We start from the raw sequence: 22,636 nt of genomic DNA on the forward strand, positions 1-22,636 counted from the left end.
CATAGCTGGGCTGAGATTTAAACCCAGGCTAGACAGCTGATAAGGGAGTGTGCATACCTGTAGGCCATCCTGCCAGCCAATATAAACACACACACAATTCATGAATAAATTACATGGTTGGTAATGGTAGAAGAGAGAGAGAGAGAAAGAGAAAGAGAAAGAGAAAGAGAAAGAGAAAGAGAAAGAGAAAGAGAGAGAGAGAGAGAGAGAGAGAGAGAGAGAGAGAGAGAGAAAGAAAGAGAGAGTTGGTACATCCAAATGTGTAAAGTTTAGCTGTTAGCACCATGAGATTTTTGCCTTTCATTGGAGCTCATGTCACACTCAAAGAGAGCGCATTTGCGGACTGTGCCTCATACAGGTAATAAATTCTGCAGAATGTACGGCACCCTTTTATAGTCCATGCATCATTTAGAAATCCCGCACTTTTATCACGACCTTTCGACAGTTACATTCCAGCGATTAGCACATCCTTTTCATCATTTCATGTTAACTTGTATATAAATGCCGCCATTTTATGCAACTCTCTTATTTCGGGTATCACGTGAGGCTTGCTTCAAAAGTATCACGTGACGATATATAGGATGTCTTAATATAATGGAAGACTTTAATAATTACAGAAAAATTAATCAAACAACAGAGAAAGGGGCGTTGTTGAGTGTTCATAATAGCTAACAGATGGCATTGGTGTGTGATGGAATGACTGCACGTCATCAGGCAGTGGTTACCCATAAGGCAGTGCACAACAACAAGATAGTTTCGTTTTTGATTCAAAAAGTCGTATGGACTTTATTGAAACACCTCTTATGTGTGTATGTGCGCGTGTGTGTATTGTGTACACACATATATATATATATATATAAATAAATGAGGTAAAGATTTGCGGTTGGGAGTATAGAATGGTTCATAATGAGTTCTCCAACGTCATACAATCGAACAAATACATTTTTGTTTCCCTCGTTGTTTCACTCAACACATGGCATCATGCCCGAGGTGCATCAGTTGACTTTCCTCAGTTGTAAAATAAAATTCCATAAAGGTTAAAAAAAAACATTTCTTTGAGTATTTTGATTCCCGAGAAAAGTCAATGGATGCACGCACCACGTGTTGTTGATTGAAACGTCGAGGGAAGCAAATAATTGATTTGCTCGATTGTAAGAGTTTGGACAACCCATTATGAACTATATATATATATATATGTTGGAACCCATCTGTGGATCGGTCCCATCGGCCGATGGGTCTGACCCATCTGTGGATGCACGAGAAATGACAATGCACACCCATCGGCCGATGGGTCTGCGCCGTCTGCGGATGTGTTGTTCACCTTGAAGGAATGTGTATGCATCAATGGTGGATGAGTATGTTTATTTGAACCTAAAAATAAGCAATTGATGTCATAAATGTTTATAAAGCAGTCCGTGACATGTGGTTTGTCGATAACCGTTTGTCGATAAGATAAAAATAAGATAATATTTTTAGGTTCAAATAAACATACTCATCCACCATTGATGCATACACATTCCTTCAAGGTGAACAACACATCCGCAGATGGCGCAGACCCATCGGCCGATGGGTCTGCATTGTCATTTCTCGTGCATCCACAGATGGGTCGCCCATCGGCCGATGGGACCGATCCACAGATGGGTTCCAACATATATACACACACACACACACACACACACACACACACACACACACACACACACACACACACACACACACACACACACACCGCACAGCTCAACTGTGTTGTATTAATTTGTTTATATCCTTCCGCTATTTTATGGTTTACTTGAGGTTTCTATAAAATAGACGAGTAATCATTTGGTAATGTCAAGGAGATTGCATCTCACAGTTATTTTGCATTGCATTGTAATCATTATATCCAGACACATTATGTTCCACAAGAACATCTCATTATTTTAGCTTGTAATGTAAGCATTTACAAGGAACACAAATATTGTATACCCATGCGGTACCTTTACCTTCACTGCCATCATTTTCGCAAAACAGTAGCAGCTCTCCATCAAGCAACATATTAAGATTTGGAGGATGTTGTAAATGATACTCACACGACTTCTTTCTTTCCTTTTTCATCACGTCTTTGAAAAATACATCGATATATACATATATGTATGTGTGTCTGTGTGTGTGTGTGCATGTGCGTGTGTGTGTAAACACTGTACATCGATGTTTTAGGGCAAGTTAAACAAACGTCAATCAATAGAATCGCAAGTTGATCTACTTTGTGTAAGTATTGAGGTATAATTTGACATTCTTTAATGTTGTTTTAATAAATATGTTGTTATATATATATATATATATATATATATATATATATATATATATATATATATATATATATATATATATATATATATATATATATATATATACATACATGTATATGTAAATGTATATGTATGTATGTATGTTTATATATATATATATATATATATATACATGTATATGTAAATGTATATGTATGTATGTATGTTTATATATATATATATATATATACATGTATATGTAAATGTATATGTATGTATGTATGTTTATATATATATATATATATACATGTATATGTAAATGTATATGTATGTATGTATGTTTATATATTTATATATATATATATATATGTATATATATATGAAAGATTTATAAAGATTCAAATGCAGGACAATACACAGGAATGAATGAACACACCGTGAGATGGAAAATGACATTTGGAAAGTTGATAATATGTGTGGGGCCTGTATTAGGAGTGGAGATATTTAAAAATATTATTATTATTGATTGATCGATTGCTCTCCTCAAAATTAGTGTGGATACTTTTTTGATGGAGTGTGCATTCTCATGTGTAATTGCTTTGCATGTGTTACGTTGCTGTGTAACATGCCGGCTATGTGAGATTGAAGGAACCCGGCTGCGCTTTCCGCATGCACAGCTCAACGGATCAAATGCTTAGCCTGTACACAGCCCAGCATGCACATCTCATGCATCTTATTTGGGGGATGTGTAAACACACAAGACAAAACAATGGAAATAAAGTATATTGTGCTCTAACTGAAGAGTCATAATTAAGGACAAGGTTTTGGAGCACAATTTATTATTACCTGGGTGGGAAATACTGTTGAAGAGAATCTGTTGGCTCATGATGGACATAAGTATGTCTCACTGAGCTTGAAACAATTACTTGCTCCATGCATTTGCTCGGCTTGTTAAGCTTGACGCCTTCGCTCACGGTCAATCCGCTATGTTTACCCACGTCTTCCACCCTGGAAGCAATCGCAAAGTTTAGTGCTTCAAGCGAAAGGCATCCCAGTGCTTCCTTCCACAAACAAACATGGCCGCTGCGGGAGCGAGGAGCCTTTCCTGAGAAGATTGCCCGGTGCATGCTCGTCCGATCGCACTTGGTCGGTGATGATGTGAAACGCGTCTCCAACACAGGATGACTGCCATCACGTGTACAGTTTATGTACATGTAGCCTGACGTATTAGCGCCGTGGACACTTCACCAGGAGTAACGCAGCGTGTGATGTAAGAGCATCCGTGAGTGTCTGTGCTCCTTGGTGTACTCCCCCTTCCCTCCCATTCCCTCCCCACTCCGATACGTAGCTCGCGTGGTTTGTCCCCGGGCGCTTAAACCCTCGTTCATTTGGACCGTTCACGCGAATCCGAGCGACGGGCTCTTTGGCGTTCATCGAACGCAACACAAATCACATCTTACAATCCCCATTCGCCACTCCACCAGTGCATATATACATATATATATATATATATATGTATAAGCTTGCTTGCAATTGACATGGAAAGTCTGCTGAGTTTCACTCAAAAATTGTACGAACACTTCAAATGATACAAAATTATTTTGGGACAAACCAACAAGAAAGCTGGACAAAGACAAAATGTCGAAGGTACAAAGCATTCATGTGTTGCAGGGAAAGCGCGTTTTTTATTTTTTTATTTTTTTCAGGCTGTAAGGCCTTCGTCCCACCACCACCGCTGCGAGGATACTTAATTATCTTCCCGCAGTCTAGTGAACCTAATGGTATCCGACTGCGAACGGGAAAAGCCGTAATTAGATGGAGCCGCCCATCTTCCAGCAGTTCGGAGCTCCGGGCAGGAGTGCACATGAGCATTTTCCCTAAGCTGTGCATTCTTAGTCCTCTACATACACATCCCGATATCATCAGGCAATATAATTTCATCAGGTCTGGTTTGCACAAATATATATATATACTGTATATTGTATATAATTCTTCTCATTCTTTAACGGCCACAATTATTCCCACGTTATTTGTGGGGTTGTCTGGGGGCAGGTTTTTGACCCGAGTCTTTCATGAACTGCCTGACCAGATCTGATGGTTGACTAAGTAGTTCGGACAGGAATGTGTAATCTGGCCATGGTGCTGTCGATAGCTCGCCTACTCTTCACGAAGGTCCCCATGACATCTTTCACACCCTCCAACTAATGCAGCGGAAGTGATGGTCAGTTTCACATCCATCCGAGGGACGGCACACACATTGAAGAATCACCCTGCCTGTGAAACACCGGGATGACAGATTATAGCTGGGCCGAGATTTAAACCTAGGCTAGACAGCTTAGAGGCAACCCTCTAGGCTATCCTGCCAGTACATATATGTCTTCAACAAGACCCAAAAACGTCTCTCATCTGTAATTGGAGGGAATAACCAATCAACCCTCACCAAATCAATGAAATAAATTAACTACTCCCATGCTCTTCCAGCCGAAGAAATCTGTACAAAGCAACGAAGAAAACATACAGAAGGTAAGCCCTTTTTCTATCTACGCTGTCGATAATGATTCGCCAACAAGCGATGAAACCAGCCGGCGGCTATGGGGGGCATGTAGCATTGGGATTCTCATGTATGTACTATTTGTGAATGTCTGCAGCTGTAGAGGAACTCGGGTAGAGTTTGAAACAACAAACGGATTACCTCCTGTAGCTTTTCTTGGTTGCTTTATGCAGCTTTCTTCAGCTAGAAGAGCATGGGTAGAGTCAATTTGTATTGCATTACAAATATACACATTGTGTAAGCAATAGCAAACCATGCTTCGCACACAGATACATAATAAATAGAAGCTTTATGATTATAGGCAAGCATCACCGACCTGCTGCTAGTTATCAATTTAGGTTTTTTTTGTTTTTTGTTTTTTTTGCGGACGCATTTACAGTTATGTAAATTTTTATTGATATTTTTATTTCACAGTTGACAGTTACAGAAATTGCAATTTTCAAATGCTATATATCGATTGAGGGGGGCTTTTTTTTTTCTTACGGAAGCGTTTATGAGTATTTCCATTAACTTTCATTTACGGACACTTTCCGACGATTCTATGACCTTTCCCAGCATACTAGTTTCGATGTCCGTCGGCAAGCCAAATTTCACCTTTTTACGACACCTGGAAGGTACCGAACATTAACATCAATCTGTCATTCAATCTGTCAGTGAGTTAGTAGTTAGAAAGAGCTTTATATATTAGATGTACAGTATATATATGGATTTCATCAAGCTCATTCTAACCAATGACTCACTATACAGCGTATATATACATATATATTATACCAGCATATAAAGCCCAATATAACCACTAACTGACTGAAATTGATGTTTGGCACCTTCCGGGTGACGTGCAAAGCTGAAATTTCGCGAGGCAATGGAAATCGAAACCGATAGACCGGGAACAATCACATAACTGTAGGAAAGCGTCCGCAACTGAAAATTTAAGTAAAATATCATAAATGCGTCTGTTTAGAAAAACAACAACAACCTGAATTTCCATCCAGCATTTGAAAATTGTAATTTATTTCACTGTAAACTGTGAAATAAAAACACCAATTGATATCTAGCAGGAGGTTGATTACGAAGCACGGCTCATTTTTGCTTACAATGTGTAAGCATACCCCACTAGTATGTATGTACGTACATATATATATACATACATACATATATATATATATATATATATATATATATATACATACATACATACATACATACATACATTATTATATATATATATATATATATATATACATACATACATAAATATATACATACATTATTTTATATATATATATATATATATATACATACATAAATATATATATATATATATATATATATATATATATATATATATATATATATATATATATATACATACATACATACATTATTCCTGGGCCGATATCGGATCTGGCAGATATCGGGCATTGTTCGGTAATCTGCATTGGCAGATTTGAGTCAGTGTACAGTTCCGATGACCAATTACAGTTGTACTGTACTCTATACAACCCACAAATCTTGAGCAGCTTTCACCTTGTTTGGAGCAAATTTCAAAAAACAAACAAACAAAATTTTAAAAAACCTTGCATTACAGATGTTTCAAGATGTGCATAAGCATTATTCTTTATAAACAGCTGGCAATCATCGTGTGACGGGGAGAAACATTTGGCTCGGTAATTTGTAAAACGTTAAAAAGAACCGCTGGGAAATCGAAGGTTATCAAATATATTTTGCTTCCAAACTCACAATGAGAATCAACATATCTTTCAAAACAACCACGATTCATGTAAAACACCTATTGCTTTCGAAACAGCTGCAAGTACAAAGAAAAATGTGATCGCTTCTACTGTACCGTACTTCGTGACTTCCTGGCAGAGTCGGTCTTGACTTCATACGTTCCAGGCGTACATAAAAGTGTCTGTTAAATTAATTTTTCCACATTTCAAAGGCAGACTGACAGTATTCTGGCTCCCCCAGCAAATGGGGCACATTTTACATGTAGTTTTTAAATTTACTGCTTTATTCGTCAGACCATATGCTGTGGCGTGCTCTCGCGAGATCTCACATGATGCCGAGATCTCACGGTATATGGTATTTCACAAAATATGGAACCAAACACACATGGAACACTATTTGTTCCTCCGCAATTATGTTTACTTCATTTTAAACCTCTTGCTCCTCTTTTACCCTCATTATCTCCCGGTGCACCCCTACGAGTTCCCTCTCTAACGCCACCTTATCCGTTTCCATTTTAAGTTCCATCATGTTTATGTGTTCACTCATTGCCCATTCCTTAACCTCCATTACTTTGCACATCTCTTTTATCATCTTTGTCACCTCATCATGCCATGTTCGGGAATTTTTATGAGCAATTGAAGTTGACGATTTAAGTTGAAAAAATTTTTTTTTCACAAAAATTCAAAAAGGAACCCCTTAGGACATACACATGTGAGCGGTAGGTGAAGACTAAGTTTGGGCCAACTTCACAAAAGTTTGAGGGAGTAGTTCAGTGACATGACAAGAAATGACAGACCTCACCACCATGTAAACGCTATGTCATTCAAAACACCTAATCAGCACATGTAATTCAAAACACTTTATCAGCATATGTAATTCAAAACACCTCATCAGCACCTGTAATTCAAAACACCTCATCAGCACATGTAATTCAAAACACCTCATCAGCACATGTAATTCAAAACACCTCATCAGCACCTGTAATTCAAAACACCTCATCAGCACATATAATTCAAAACACCTCATCAGCACCTGTAATTCAAAACACCTCATCAGCACATGTAATTCAAAACACCTCATCAGCACATGTAATTCAAAACACCTCATCATCACATGTAATTCAAAACACCTCATCAGCACATGTAATTCAAAACACATCAGCACATGTAATTCAAAACACCTCATCATCACATGTAATTCAAAACACCGCACCACCACGTACACATCGCACAATTCAAAACATCTCATCACACCTCGCTCTCGAGACAGGGTGTTTCAACTGTGGAAAATGACTGGATGTGAGTTGCTGTATTGTCATGATTTGCACCAATCATAATAAAAACATTTGTTTTGCACAAATGTATTTGCAATATTCATGATATATCCATTTTTATAAACAATTGAAGTTGAAGATTTAAGGTGATTTTTTTTTCAAAAATATACAATTAAATAATTTGGGTTTTTTTTCAAAAAAATTAAAACCCCCCACCCCCCTTAAGAGATACACATGGGATGTGTGTATATATATATATACACTACCGGTCAAAAGTTTTAGAACACCTCAATTTTTCCAGTTTTTATTGACATTTACGCAGTTTAATGTCCAGTGAATAACCTGAAATGGTACAAAGGTAAGCAGTAAACTGCTTGAGGTTTAAAAAAAAGTTTAGGTTAGCAAAAACGGGAAAATAAAGTAAATTGCACAGTTATATTGTAAAAAATGGCCTTCTGCAGGAAACAAGTAATGGGTTAACAACTTCCAACTGTTATGCAGCAATGTAAGTAAATTAAGCCTTGAAAGTTGATGCAGACAATTCCTACAGGTGTCCCAACCGCTGCTGATTACTTGATTACAAATCCCCTGCCTGTATAAAAGCAGTATTGGAACAGACTGTTATTACACCCTCTGAAGCATTATTTGGACAATATTGCACTGCAGGAAGTAGTATATTGGAAACTGGAGTAAACTCTGACAGGAAGAGGTCTGGCAGACCCAAAGCCACAACAGAATCAGAAGACAAGTTTCTGAGAGTCAACAGCTTGCATGATAGGTGGCTCACAGGACAACAGCTTCAAGCACAGCTTAACACTGGTCGAAGTAAGCAAGTCTCAATTTCAACTGTGAAGAGAGGACTTCGAGCTGCAGGTTTGACAGGTCGAGTGGCAGTAAGAAAGCCATTGCTAAGATAGAAAAATAAGAAAAAGAGGCTTGCTGGGCCATGAAGCACCGCCAGTGGACGACTGAAGACTGGAAGAAGGTCTTATGGACCGATGAATCAAAATTTGAAATCTTTGGTTCATCACGCAGAGTTTTTGTACGCCGTCGAGTAGGCAAAAGGATGGTTTCTCAGTGTGTGACACCAACTGTCAAACATGGAGGAAGAAGCGTGATGGTCTGGGGCTCTTTTGCTGGATCCAGAGTCGGCGACTTGCACAGATTGACTGGCACCCTGAACCAAAAGGGCTACCACAGCATTTTGCAGCGCCATGCAATACCCTCTGGTATACGCCTAGTTGGTCAGGGGTTCATCCCACAGCAAGATAATGACCCGAAACACACCTCCAGGCTATGTCAAAACTACCTTCGAGGAAAAGAACAAGACGGAAAGCTTCAAATCATGGAATGGCCAGCACAGTCTCTAAAATTAAACCCCATCGAGCTGGTTTGGGATGAACTGGACAGAAGGGTGAAAGCAAAGCAACCTACAAGTGCAACACATTTGTGGGAACTTCTGCAACAGTGTTGGGAAGAACTTCCCAAACAATATTTGATTTCCATTGTAGAAAGAATGCCACGAGTTTGTTCGGCGGTTATTTCTGCAAAAGGTGGCGACTTTGCCGAGTCAAAAATGTAAATTAAATTTTGTCAAACAAAATGATTCTATGATTTCTTTTTTATCTCCAATTGTTTATTTGTTCTATGCTTAATTTCAGAGTACATCGAGACTTTAAACTGCGTAAATTTCAATAAAAACTGGAAAAATTGAGGTGTTCTAAAACTTATGACCGGTAGTGTATATATATATACATGCACATCTCTGCAACCACTGGCTCGCTCACTTAAATAAATGTTGAGTACCTCATAGGTTGTGTAGAAAGCTGAAATGTTGCATACTAATGCAACTTAAAGTCAGTATCCCAGGAAAAATGACAAAACAGTAGGAAATCTTCCGTAAATAAATATATCGCCGAATAAAGGTCTGCCAGTGCAGCCGAAGTCTTCTCAATGCGGGTCACATAACTGAAGACAATGGAGCTGATGCTGGAACAGGATGCTAGGCAACGGTAAGAAGCTCCTCTTTCGTCTCTTGTTTAATAACTTTTGTCGTATTTACATTAAAAATTACTTTCGTTGCAAACATTTTTAATCGAGAGTTCATTCTAATCACTAATTCTTGATTTACTTGAGTTATTGATCTGCTTACAGAATGCAAGCACAATGGGCTTTTAAATCAGTTGAAGGAGACTGGACTTTATACATTCGAAAGGAAGCAATTACAAGTGATTCCCATATTAATGTTTCTGATCTATGGTGTCCTTAAGTATCGATGTTATAAATATTGCTAATTACTAAGTAATCACAGTAATGATAGCACACGTTACACATTGCATATTTAATTGGGTTGAATTTTGAGTCACGTGACTTTCAATTTTCTTGGTCATTGGTTGATTAAGTTAATTATGAATAAGCAACATTTTTAGTTGTTTTTTCTGGCTTCCATATCGTTCTATCTTAGTGCTCTTGAATATAAAGCTCTCTCATAATCCACATCATCAAATAAAGCTTTATTTATGACTATTAAAAAGCCCATCAAATATGACGGGTTGGAACAATCTAATCGACCTTGCAGCCTCGTGAGCATGACAAAGTCTGAAGCCTCAGCCTGGTGTCAGGTGTGCTTTTATCTTCTTTATTTATTAGACGTCATATGAATGTAAATGAACACAAGTTTTACTCTGCGTACGTTGCACATCACGTGCAGCGAATTTAACATCCCTGCGCATTGTATTTATTGTTATTTAAAAAAAACACTCCTGGACACCGCCCGTGAGGCTCGGTTTGCAAGCCACCGTCCACCATTCCAATTGAAGAGACATAATTACTCTTATGGAAAATGTTTTTCGACTTTTGTTTTAACCTCAAAAATAGACGGAAGTGAACACATACTGTATAAAACGATTGCCTTGAAAACTCGACTCAATTCGTCCTCATGTAGGGGGACAGACATCTGTACAAACACACAAACAGACATTGTGTTTTATATTGTAGATGCATGCATATATGATGCATCTGAGTAGTTGCTTGCAGTGTGCAAGCATGTCCCATTGGTACACAACACACACACACACACACACACACACACACACACACACACACACACACACACACACACACACACACACACACACACACACACACTATTGGCAAGCAGGATGGTCTGGAGGTACACAAACTCACCTCTTAATTGGCTAGTCTGCGTTTGAATCTCGGCCCAGCTATAGACTGTCGTCCCAGTGTTTCTCAGGCAAGGTGAATCATCAGTGTGTATGCCGTCCTTCGGATGGACGTTAAAACTGGGCGTCCCACCTGCCAGAATTATCTATTGGATGATAAAGATCCCACAGTGTCCTTCATGAAGAGTCGGAGAGCTATCGCTGGCATCAAATCAAGATCTGCTAGAGAGCTATCCCAAATATTCCTACAGGTCGCACAAGATCTGCCAGCAACCCTCTTATGGTTAAACTGCCAAATCAAGACTCTCTGCTCACCTTCACTCCTTCATTCCTCTTATCTCCTGCCTCTGGAACAAACTCCCTCACTCTCTTCAATCCCACTCCTCCCTCCAGGTTTTAAAAACAGCTGTTCACCACCATCTCTTATCTTCCCCCATCCAAAACCTTGATCTTTTCTACCCCCACGAATTCACCCCAGATCCACTTTTTTGAAATACCGACTTCTTTCCTGGAAGTCTGAGTAGTGTCCATGTGTTTTTTACTTCTCCCCTCCACCCCCCCCCCTTTCCCACTCCTCCTGCCCCCAAGCCCTCTCCCTCCCACAGATCTCCTGATGTCCCTGCTCTCAAATGTTGTTTGAGTGCTTCCCCATCTCTCCCATCTTGTCTACCGCTGCCCTTATTATATGTTTTTATGCGTCTGTTTGATTTTTTGTGTGATTAATGTTAGCTCTTTCACGAGCCGCTATCTTGCATACAAAAACAAAACAAAAAAAAACTCATGGCCAAATTCCAAATTCCTGCCCGAACTAGTACTCCTGGAAAGGCAATGTCAAACCACACAGAATAACCCAAGCTAATAAACTGCTTCGACAACACCAACGTTCCACAACAGATTATGCTGCATTGGAAGTGGAATACATATTATATACGTATACCTCTATATCTGTATTATAAAATAGGAGTGTCTTCCGTCCGTCTCCAAACTACTCCATCAGTTTTGGGGCTAGCCCCACCCAGCGGACATTGTAAGGTAGGTAGGAGGTTCCATATATTCCTCAATCAAATTATGAATTTGAAATTAACTCGATACGAACCTTCCGCGAATCCGGAAGTGAACAGATGACAATGGGCTGGTTTGATAATATCTCAATACAAATGTGATTTAACACAGTATTTTGTTATATTATTAATGTATGAATGATCGTTTTAAGGCCATTTTCCCCACTAGAGTGGGGGTTAGCCTTGCGGGCCCCATGACAATCATAGTTCCCTTTTTGAGGCAATGTTTTTAGGGCCAGATGCCCATCCTGACGCCAACCCTTACCTTAGTCGCCTCTTATGATGCGCAGGGAAACGGTGTACCTATTCTAAACCGGGGTACACACCGGGAAGTAGCATTAATGTACGATTGGAATAATGCTGGTTGGAATGAAAATAGAGATGTTGAGTTTAAATATGAATGAGGAAATGACGTGAGGGTTTCTACTTTCTAACCGCGACATTCGCAGATTCGGCAGATGCAGATTCAGCCATTCACTGGGGATAGAATCATTCAGGTTACATTTTCGTGGAAGTCCATCACGAACATGCTGTCCATGTTTGATGTTCCACTAAAGGTGGCACAGGAATGTGGAATTTATTGTTTCATGGTTTCTCACTCGCCGTTTTTTGTTTACCCAAAGTCTTTCACGAACCTGCTGTCCAGGTCTGATGTGCGACTGAAGGTGGTACAGGAATGTGGAATTTATTGGTTCCATGGTTCAGCATTCACCGTTTCTGCATTTTTTGTTTGCTTTTGGCTGCTCACCTATGCATAGCCTCCCACCCGTCCTGCGTGTATATATATATAACTGTGATAAATAGTAGAAACTCCACAGTAGGAGCAGGGCGTCTCATTTGCATTAAATAAATAATCGGGAGATTAAATCAGACACGGACGTATCTTCAGGACATCGATCTTTAATTTTCGACAAGCATTCGACCAACAAAGGTCTTCTTCTTAGTCGTCCCCGAGTTCAACGGAAGTGCTTCCAGTGTAAATAATTAGTGTTTTTGTAAATAATGCTCCCCACCGGCTAAATGTTTAGTTTGGAGACCATTCCACAATTCGGTTAATTGTGGGCGTGAGTCGGTTAGATAGGATGCAACGCAGCAGGCGGGACATATCTAGTGTTAAAACTGTCGCAATCAGGGTGAGGTTAAAAGTAGAGGGCAACCACACCTACTAAGTTAAAAGATAGCCCTTGTGTTTTGGCTCGGGCCAAGCCTGGAAAAAGGGAGGGTGCAGTGTTGCGGTTTTAGAACCCACACTTTTTAAAATAATAATCACTTGTAAATAAGACAGTAAAGGTTAAAGGTTGCACCCCTAGTTAGTCCACAAGCAACACGTAGGCCACCATAGGAACTCAGTTATTTCATTATTATGTGTTTTAGTTAAGGCCGTGTTTCCAATAGTTGAATCTGCGTTGCATCAGTCAAATAAGGAGTAGGCCCTTTTGTCCATTTTGCCAACCTCTCTCTCCCAATTCTATTATGCGCCTTGCCAGCAGCGTTCGCTCAAGCGCCGCCATTGACCATGCGGTCGGCTCAAGGAAAAAGGGGGCGGAGCGCCAAGAAGAAGGTGTGGCCACGTCAACTCACCATCAGGGCATGGCCGGTAAGGCCCCACCAACCAACCAGGGCTGAGGTGAGCTCGGTGGCGGGCGTGGATTCGGAGGAGCGCGTAGTAATCTTGGCTCGCGTTATAAAAGAGCGCGCGCAAAGCCCTTTGACGGACTGCTACTTGAGGACTGTGCACGCTGGCAAACGGACTTCTTTCTACGGACTCCTTTTGAAAGAACTGCGCGGAGACATCTCTGGCGGGAGAAGATATACGGCGGCCCTCTTGAACAGGACTCGCATGCACACGGCAGTGGCGAAAGAACTATACGGCGGTGCTCATTGCAAAGGCGTTATATACGGTCTGGCACCCCGCTCTGCTCATCAAACTCTCCTCTTTTGGTATCCATGGAAATCTCCACGCATGGCTGGCAGACTTCCTCTCTAGTCGTAGTCAACGTGTGGCCCTGAATGGGTTTCTCTCATCTCCTCTTCCTGTTCAGGCTGGAGTTCCCCAAGGCAGTGTTCTGGGCCCTGTGCTTTTTCTGGTCTTCATCAATGATCTCCCTGACTCTCTTCAAAATCCTCTCTATCTCTTTGCTGATGACTCTACTCTCTGTCGCTCCATTCTTCATCCCTCAGATCGGCAGTCTGCAGCCTCCTCACTCTCTGCAGACCTGGACAAAATCACAGACTGGGCAAACAAGTGGAACATGTCTTTCAATCCTGACAAATCTCACACTCTTACGATGTCTCTCCGAAAAGACCGACTGGACAACCCTCCCATCCACTTTCTGAATAATCCTCTCCAATAAGTTCTGTCACTCAAGCTTTTGGGTCTCACTATCTGCCATGATCTTTCCTGGGAAAACCACATTTCAAATCTGGCCTCCAAAGCCAGTCGCCGACTGGGCATCCTCCGTCGTGCGAAGTCCTTCCTTGGCACACCTGAGCTCCTCGCCACATACAAGGCTTTCATCCGCAGCTCAATGGAATACTGCTCTCCCCTCTGGGCTGGTGCTCCTGCCTCACACCTAGCTCGTCTTCACGCTGTTGAAACCAAAGCATTCAGAATCATTGGAATCTCCCGCGATGAAGCTAACTCCAAGGGCCTCTCACTCACTCACCGCAGGCAGGTTGGTGGCCTTTCCGTCTTCTACCGACTCCTCTCTGGCCTTGCCCCCCCCCAGCTCTCTCTGGGCTGTCCCGCAAATATTCCTACAGGTCGCACAAGATCTGCCATGCAACCCTCTTATGGTTAAACTGCCAAAATCAAGACTCTCTACTCACCTTCACTCCTCTTTTCTCCCACCTCTGGAACAAACTCCCTCACTCTCTTCAATCCCACTCCACCCTCCAGGTCTTTAAAACAGCTGTTCACCACCATCTCTTATCCCCCATCCAAAACCTTGAACTTTTCTACCCCCGCTAATTTCACCCCAATTCCACATTTTTGAAATACCAACTTCTGTCCTGGAAGTCCTTGGTGTCCTTGTGTTTTATTCTTCTCCCACCCCCCCCCCCCCCCCTTCCCATGCCTCCTCACCCCAAGCCCTCTCCCTCCCACACATCTCACTGCTCTCAAATGTTGTGTGCTCTCAAGTGTTTGTGTGCTTCCCCTTCTCTCCCCATCTTGTCTTCCGCTCCCTCTTTTTATATATTTTGTTTGTCTGGTTGATTTATTTGTGAAGTAAATGTCAGCTCTTTCACGAGCCTCGATTCAGTATACAAAAAAAGAAAAAGAAAAAAAAGATAACCTTGGAGAGGGTGCGTTTGGCAAAGCCATTCATTTATTACATACGGAGCATCCCAGTCCCCCCGCTGTATGTAAAGTCCGCTCGCGGTTGAACGATACGCGCGAAGCTGCCTGCCGGGTTTTCGCCCGCAGGACCAGAGCCTGGACCCCATCGCCTGGACCATCCACCTGGACCTTCCACCCTACCAGCTACAATCCCCGTGTGAGTGCGTATGTTTGTCTGGGGTCGTAGAGTAAGACTGTAATAAGACTGCCCTGTGTCCTGCTTCTTCTTCTTCTTGTTGTACATTCTTTCCTTTCCTCTTCTTATTGGTTTGTAAATAAATTACCTTGTTCTTTCTTGGTTTTCCCTAATCCGATCGCATCCATCCTTTCCTTCAATTGAGTACCTGTGGCACGATTAGGAACCGCTATAATCGGGTTTAGTCTCTTTGTTAACGGCCCGAGTCGCGGCTCGCTTCGCTCGGCATATCCACTAATGCTGCGGCTCGGGTGGGAGTTATCTCCTTGCTTTACGGCCGGTGGTAGTACTTAGGTACTAAGACTAATTCGGCTTACAACCCAACTTACCACCGACCGGAAGGAACATTATAACTTCCAAGGACTCGGGACGGCCAGCTTAAAGGACAAGGGGATTAATCCCCCCTTGATAAGGGGAGCGCCGACCTCCGAGATCCGTAACAATATAATATATAATATATAAATATATATATACATATATATATATATATATATATATATATATATATATATATATACATATATATATATATACAGTGCATTCAGAAAGTATTCAAACCCCTTCACTTTTTTCACATTTTGTGATGTTGCAGTCTTTTGCTGAAATCGTTTAAATTCATTTTTTTCCCTCATCAATCTACATTCAATACCCCATAATGACAGAGAAAACAGGATTTTAGAAAGTTTTGCAAATTTATTAAAAAGAAAAAACTGAAATATCACATTGACATAAGTATTCAGACCCTTAACTCAGTACTTAGTTGAAGCACCTTTGGCAGCGATTACAGCCTCGAGTCTTCTTGGGTATGATATGACGAGCTTTGCACACCTGGATTTGGGGATTTTCTGCCAATATTCTCTGCAGATCCTCTCAAGCTCTGTCAGGTTGGATGGGGACCGTTGGTGGACATCTATTTTCAGGTCTCTCCAGGGTTCGATTGGGTTCAAGTCAGGGCCCTGGCTGGGCCACTCAAGGACCTTCACAGAGTTGTCCTCAAGCCACTCCTGCGTTGTCTTGGCTGTGTGCTTAGGGTCATTGTCTTGTTGGAAGGTGAACCTTCGGCCCAGTCTGAGGTCCTGAGTGCTTTGTTTCAGGTTTTCATAAAGCATATCTCTGTACTTTGCTCCGTTCATTGTTCCCTCAACCCTGACCAGTCCCCCAGTCCCTGCTGCTGAAAACACCCCCACAGCATGATGCTGCCACCACCATGCTTCACCGTTGAGATGGTATTGGGTAGGTGATGAGCGGTGCCTGCTTTCCTCCAGACATGATGCTTAGAATCGAGGTCAAACAGTTCAATCTTGGTTTCATCAGACCACAGAATCTTGTTTCTCACAGTCTGGGAGTCCTTTAGGTGCTTTTTTGCAAACTCAAAGCGGGCTTTCATGTGTCTTTCACTGAGGAGAGGCTTCCATCTGGCCATTCTGCCATAAAGTCCAGATCGGTGGAGTGTTGCAGTGATGGTTGTCCTTCTGGAAGTTTCTCCAATCTCCACAAAGAAACTCTGGAGCTCAGCCAGAGTGACCATCGGGTTCTTGGTCACCTCTCTTACCAAGGCCCTTCTGCCCCGATTGCTCAGTTTGGCTGGGCGGCCAGCTCTAAGAAGAGTCCTGGTTGTTCCAAACTTCTTCCATTTAAGAATTATGGAGGCCACTGTGCTCTTGGGAACCTTCAATGCAGCAGAAATTTTTTTATAGGCTTCCCCAGATCTGTGCCTCGACACAATCCTGTCTCTGAGCTCTGCAGGCAGTTCCTTCGACCTAATGGCTTGGTTTTTGCTCTGATATGCATTGTCAGCTGTGAGACCTTATATAGACAGGTGTGTGCCTTTCCAAATCATGTCCAATGAATTGAATTTACCACAGGTGGACTCCAATCAAGGTGTAGAAACATCTCAAAGATGATCAAGAGAAATGGGAGGCACCTGAGCTAAATTTGAAGTGTCATAGCAAAGGGTCTGAATACTTATGTCAATGTGATATTTCAGTTTTTTCTTTTTAATAAATTTGCAAAACTTTCTAAAATCCTGTTTTCTCTTTGTCATTATGGGGTATTGGGTGTAGATTGATGAGGGAAAAAATGAATTTAAACGATTGCAGCATAAGGCTGCAACATAACAAAATGTGAAAAAAGTGAAGGGGTCTGAATACTTTCTGAATGCACATATATATATATATATATATATATATATATATATATATATATATATATATATATATATATATATATATATATATATATATATATATATTGTTACGGTTCTCTACGCCGCCCTTAATCCCCTTATCAAGGGGGGATTAATCCCCTTTTCTTTCTGGGTTTGGCGGAACCGAGGCTTATTACGTCCCTTCCGGACAAACGCGGGGTAGGGTTTCGGGACCACTTCTCGCTCGTACCTAATTCCCCGCGCTGCCCTGGGAGCGAGGAAACAAGCCTCGCATGAACCACGTGTGGTTTGAGTACGCCGAGCGGATTGCGTACACGTGGTCCGCACAGTTACTTAGATGTTGGAACCCGATCAGAGCGGTTCTACCCGTACCACACTTAGCCAATCGAAGAAACCAGAGAAACGGTCAAATCAGGAAGAAAGGAAGAACAAAGGGTTTAATTATTTCCCACACATATATACAAGGTTCAAGGATGCAGAGACACAGAGTAGCCTCAAACAGTCTTCACCTATCCCTTGGACAACGGGCCCATCTCACTCACACAGGGGATTGCAGATGGGTAGCTGGTCAGCCCACGCGTCGATGTGGGCGTCAAGAGACGGTGCCCGTCCGGCTCTCCACGGCCCCGGCATATCCCGCGAAGATGGTGGCAGGCGAAGGCAGGAACTCGTAGCGCGTCATGCCAACAAGGCAGACGTTGGGGGTGGAACGGCAAAGAACGGACTTTGGCGCGGCTGGCGGTTACTCAGCCGTTCTCACTCGCGCGTCTCAAAGGTACTGTATTCGGTTCAAGCGCGTCTGGCTGCGCCCACGTAGCTGTACCATTCTTGTGCAAGCACATGAACTTCATCAAGTTCATCAACTGCCACGAGTCCTCTTTTATGCACGTCCCTCTCTCGCGAGTCCTTTAGTTCGAGTCCTTCGCTGTAAGTCCTAAAGTTCATCAACCGCCACGAGTCCTTTAACGCTCTCCACTTGCGAGTCCTCTCTCTTTGCTGCAGTCCTGTCGAGGGCTTTGCGCAGCGGGTCTTATAGCTACGCCCCCCCGAACCTTCTGGAACTCTCTCGATACTTCTCGCCACGCCCTGTGACGCATCGCTGCCGTTACCACCTCTGAGCTCTGATTGGCGGCTCGTGCTTACCGTCATCGCTTCTGCCGCTCCACCTCGGTCCTCCTGACCTTCCGAGCCTCCCTAGTGTTACTCGCCCAAAATGAACAAACGTTGGCGCAAAAGGGATTGAGGCTACGGACGTAGGATTGTCGGTGGAAGTAGGGCCTATTCTCCTGGCTCTACTCAACGCAGACTAACAAAGGAAAAGGACGAAGCTTACAAATACAAAGACATAACTATACTATCGCGAGGCTACATGTTGCTTGTGTGACTAACTATGGGGGGCAAATTTAACCTTTATTAGACTCACTTGACAGACTCAAAACCGCAAAACTGCCCCCCTCCATCGTCAGACTCATCCCCGAGTCAAACCTACAAAAACTGGAACGACCGGTTTTGAGAAAGATTTGGAACTAACTTTTAATTACGTGTGACACTTAGATGTGGTTCCCCCTAACATTTATTCTAACCCGTGTATGCGACAGATTTTAAAACACAAAATATGTCCCACCTACTGCGTTGAGTAGCTAACTGACAGACTCACGCCCACAATTAACCGAATTGCGGAATTATTTTCAAACTAAACATAAAGCCGGTGGGCAGCATTTTTATATACAAGCACAAAACCTAACCTTATTTACAGTTATATGACCCAGGACCTGTTCTTTTTTGGAAAGAAGATTGGAGGGGAGAGAAAAGCACAGCAATGCACAAATACACATTTCAAAAGTTCACATTTCACATTTGTGCTGTTGTTGTCTGGCATCTTCTTCTTGCTTCCTGCATCTTCGGTGTGCATAAAACTAACAGTTCTTCTTTCCTAGCACACCAATAATAAAAATGTACAAAAAGTGTGTTCGTTTTTATTTTGCCAGCAGGGCCAACCCTATGTGGTCCAACTGCGTGACCTTAATGCCACTCAAAACAAGTGGTCCGAAGATGCAAGGTGAGTTTGCAGCAAAGTGCTGCACAGCAAAGTGTAAGGCCACAAAACCTGTGGTCCATACTGTGTAATGTGGTAATGTGCAGCCATGTGTCTGTGGCAGCAAGTGCTGCACATGTGCAGCAAAGTTATAACAAATGACAAGGATACAGCAGCAAAGTGCCACGCAGTTCATCTGCACAGAGGTAGCAAAGTGCAGCAAGGGTGCTGCACAGGTGTAGCAAGGTGCAGCTGCACAGTTCCACCTCCAAAATGGTCCTGGGGTGGGGGAGAGACAGCACCACCAGCAAAGCGGAAAGGGAACAAAGGTACACAGCAATACACGGTAATGCAGCATGAGGGGCGCGGGTGAACGAGCTGAGAAGGTGGTAAATTTACCTGGCGTGACAGTTTGGGCAGCCATATCTCCATTAGGGATAATTGGACCCTTTTTCTTTGAGGGATCTGTCTGCAGAAATTTAACTAGATATGCCACAAACATTCTTTTGGCCCAGGGTACAAGATCAGGACTGTTATTTCCAGCAAGTTGGAGCTCCACCACAATATGGACATCATGTTCGTCAGTGGCTTGATGAAAACTTTGCCGGAAAGTGGATCGACCGCCGCGGTCCGATCGAGTGGCCGGCACGCTCCCCAGTACTTACACCTCCAGATTTCTTTCTTTGGGGGCTCATGAAAGACCTTGTTTATCGTGAAAAGCCTCGTACCATTCAGGAATTGAAGGCTCAAATCACTGCAAAGTTTGAGGAAATTGATATCGAACTCTGCAAGCATGTGTGCCACTCTGTGCCTGCTCGGCTGCAATTGTGCATCGATCACGAGGGAGGGCACTTTGAAAATTGCAAGTAAAACAGCTTGGTACACTTCCATAATAATTTTCCCCTGAATAAATGGTAAGATAAACATGTCATTCATTTATTTCTACCTTCTTGTACACTGTAATACAAATGGCAAACAAACAATCAACTGAGAGAATATATATATATATATATATATATATATATATATATATATATATATATATATATATATATATATATATATATATATATATATATATATATATACAGTCACGTGAAAAAGTAAGTACACCCCATGTAAAGTTTTCACTTTTTCAACATATTTCAACATACAGCTATTTTATCTTCATTTCAACAATATTGATAAAGGTGATATAATATAACAAATATCATGAAACATTTACATTTTGTAGTCCATTGTATAACTTAAATGAACATAAATGCAAATTTCGCATGTGGAAAAAGGAGGTAAACCCTTGGCTCTAACAGGTGGTATTGCCCCCTTTGGCAGAAACAACCTCAAGTAGGCGTTTCTTATAACTGTCTACCAGTCTCTGACATCGACTGGGAGAAATTTTTTCCCATTCCTCTGTGGAAATGTAACTCATTGAGAAGGGACTGGTAACGAAGCAGATAGACGATTTCGTAAATGAATGTCAGGAATGTGCACGTGGTAATCTCTTGTTCACCTGGTCACAGCCCTGGGCTAGAGCACCATCCTGTTGTGAGGCAAATGGAACTCGCAGCAGGAGGGGAGTGAGTTGGTGCCAGTAAGGCGAGCGGGATGACTGAGCAACCTTCTGCGGAGAAGGGATTAACATTTAGCGCACGGAGGATTAACTCGAGTGTGCCGATAAAAACGAGGACAAACTTTGAGTCGAGAGCACTTGCCACGAGAACCCCTGCCCGACGGAACGAACGAGCACGCAACGGGAAACAGAAAACAGGAGAGCACCGGCGAACGAAGAAGAACCAACGACTTGAATTACTAAATTCGTTATAGTATTGTAGTTCTTTATTATATTGAAACAAGTGAATTATTAGCTAATAAAGCGTTGCTTTGTAAAAGCCCTGTTTAGTTATTTTGTATCCTCTTGAGTCATATAACTATTCCCGAACAATATGGAGGAACCGCTGGGATCAATTGGACACATACAAGATCTTTAAAGGTGAGTGTGTCTTGTTTTTGTCCAGTATGATTTACGAACCTGGGAATAGTTATTTTGTATATACAGTGGAACCTTGACTTACGAGTTTAATCCGTTCCGTGACCGAGCTCGTAACTCAAATTGCTCGTATCTCAAATCAAATTTCCCCATTGAAATGCATTGAAATGCTATTAATCCGTTCCAGCCCGCCAAAAACCACACCAATTTTTTTTTAAATATACAGTATATATAAAAATATCTCGCGCTTTATATTTCACCTGTATGCCAGCATACAAGCTGGCAGGATGGCCTGGACTGGAGGTACGCACACTTGACTCTAAAGTCTAAACTGTCCAGCCTGGGTTTGAATCCCGACCCAGCTATAACCTGTCATGGGTGAATCACAGGCAGGGTGATTCATCAATGTGTGTACCGCTAAACTGGGTGCCCCGTTTGCGTCCCATTAGTTGTTGGATGTTAAGGATCTCACCGTGTTTTCCACAAAGAGAAGGCGAGCTATCGCCGGCACTCTGAACAAGTTGACGGCAGAGATACTGTACTTGCAATGACAAGATAACCACGTGTCGCACGATCTCTTGTCATGGTCCACAAGATTATCACAGAGAGGTGCAGCTTCCAGCGTTTCGAGATCTGATCCAGGCCTATCCAAGGAGACCGGTCCCAGCGTTCTAGGCCCGGTGGTTGTCTCAGACGGACCCGACAAAGGACGTGTTGGATTTTACCGCGAGCCGATTCGAGCACCGACGTGCCGGCGAACAAAACCAGTCATATCTTTTGAACGCGTGGCTCGATATTTACAAAATAAACTTTTTCTTGAAGGGCTGAACCGTGCGCTCAAAACGA

The sequence above is a fragment of the Myxine glutinosa genome, chromosome 2, assembly GCF_964187855.1.
Source record: "Myxine glutinosa chromosome 2, kmMyxGlut1.1, whole genome shotgun sequence".
Lineage (NCBI taxonomy): Eukaryota > Metazoa > Chordata > Myxini > Myxiniformes > Myxinidae > Myxine > Myxine glutinosa.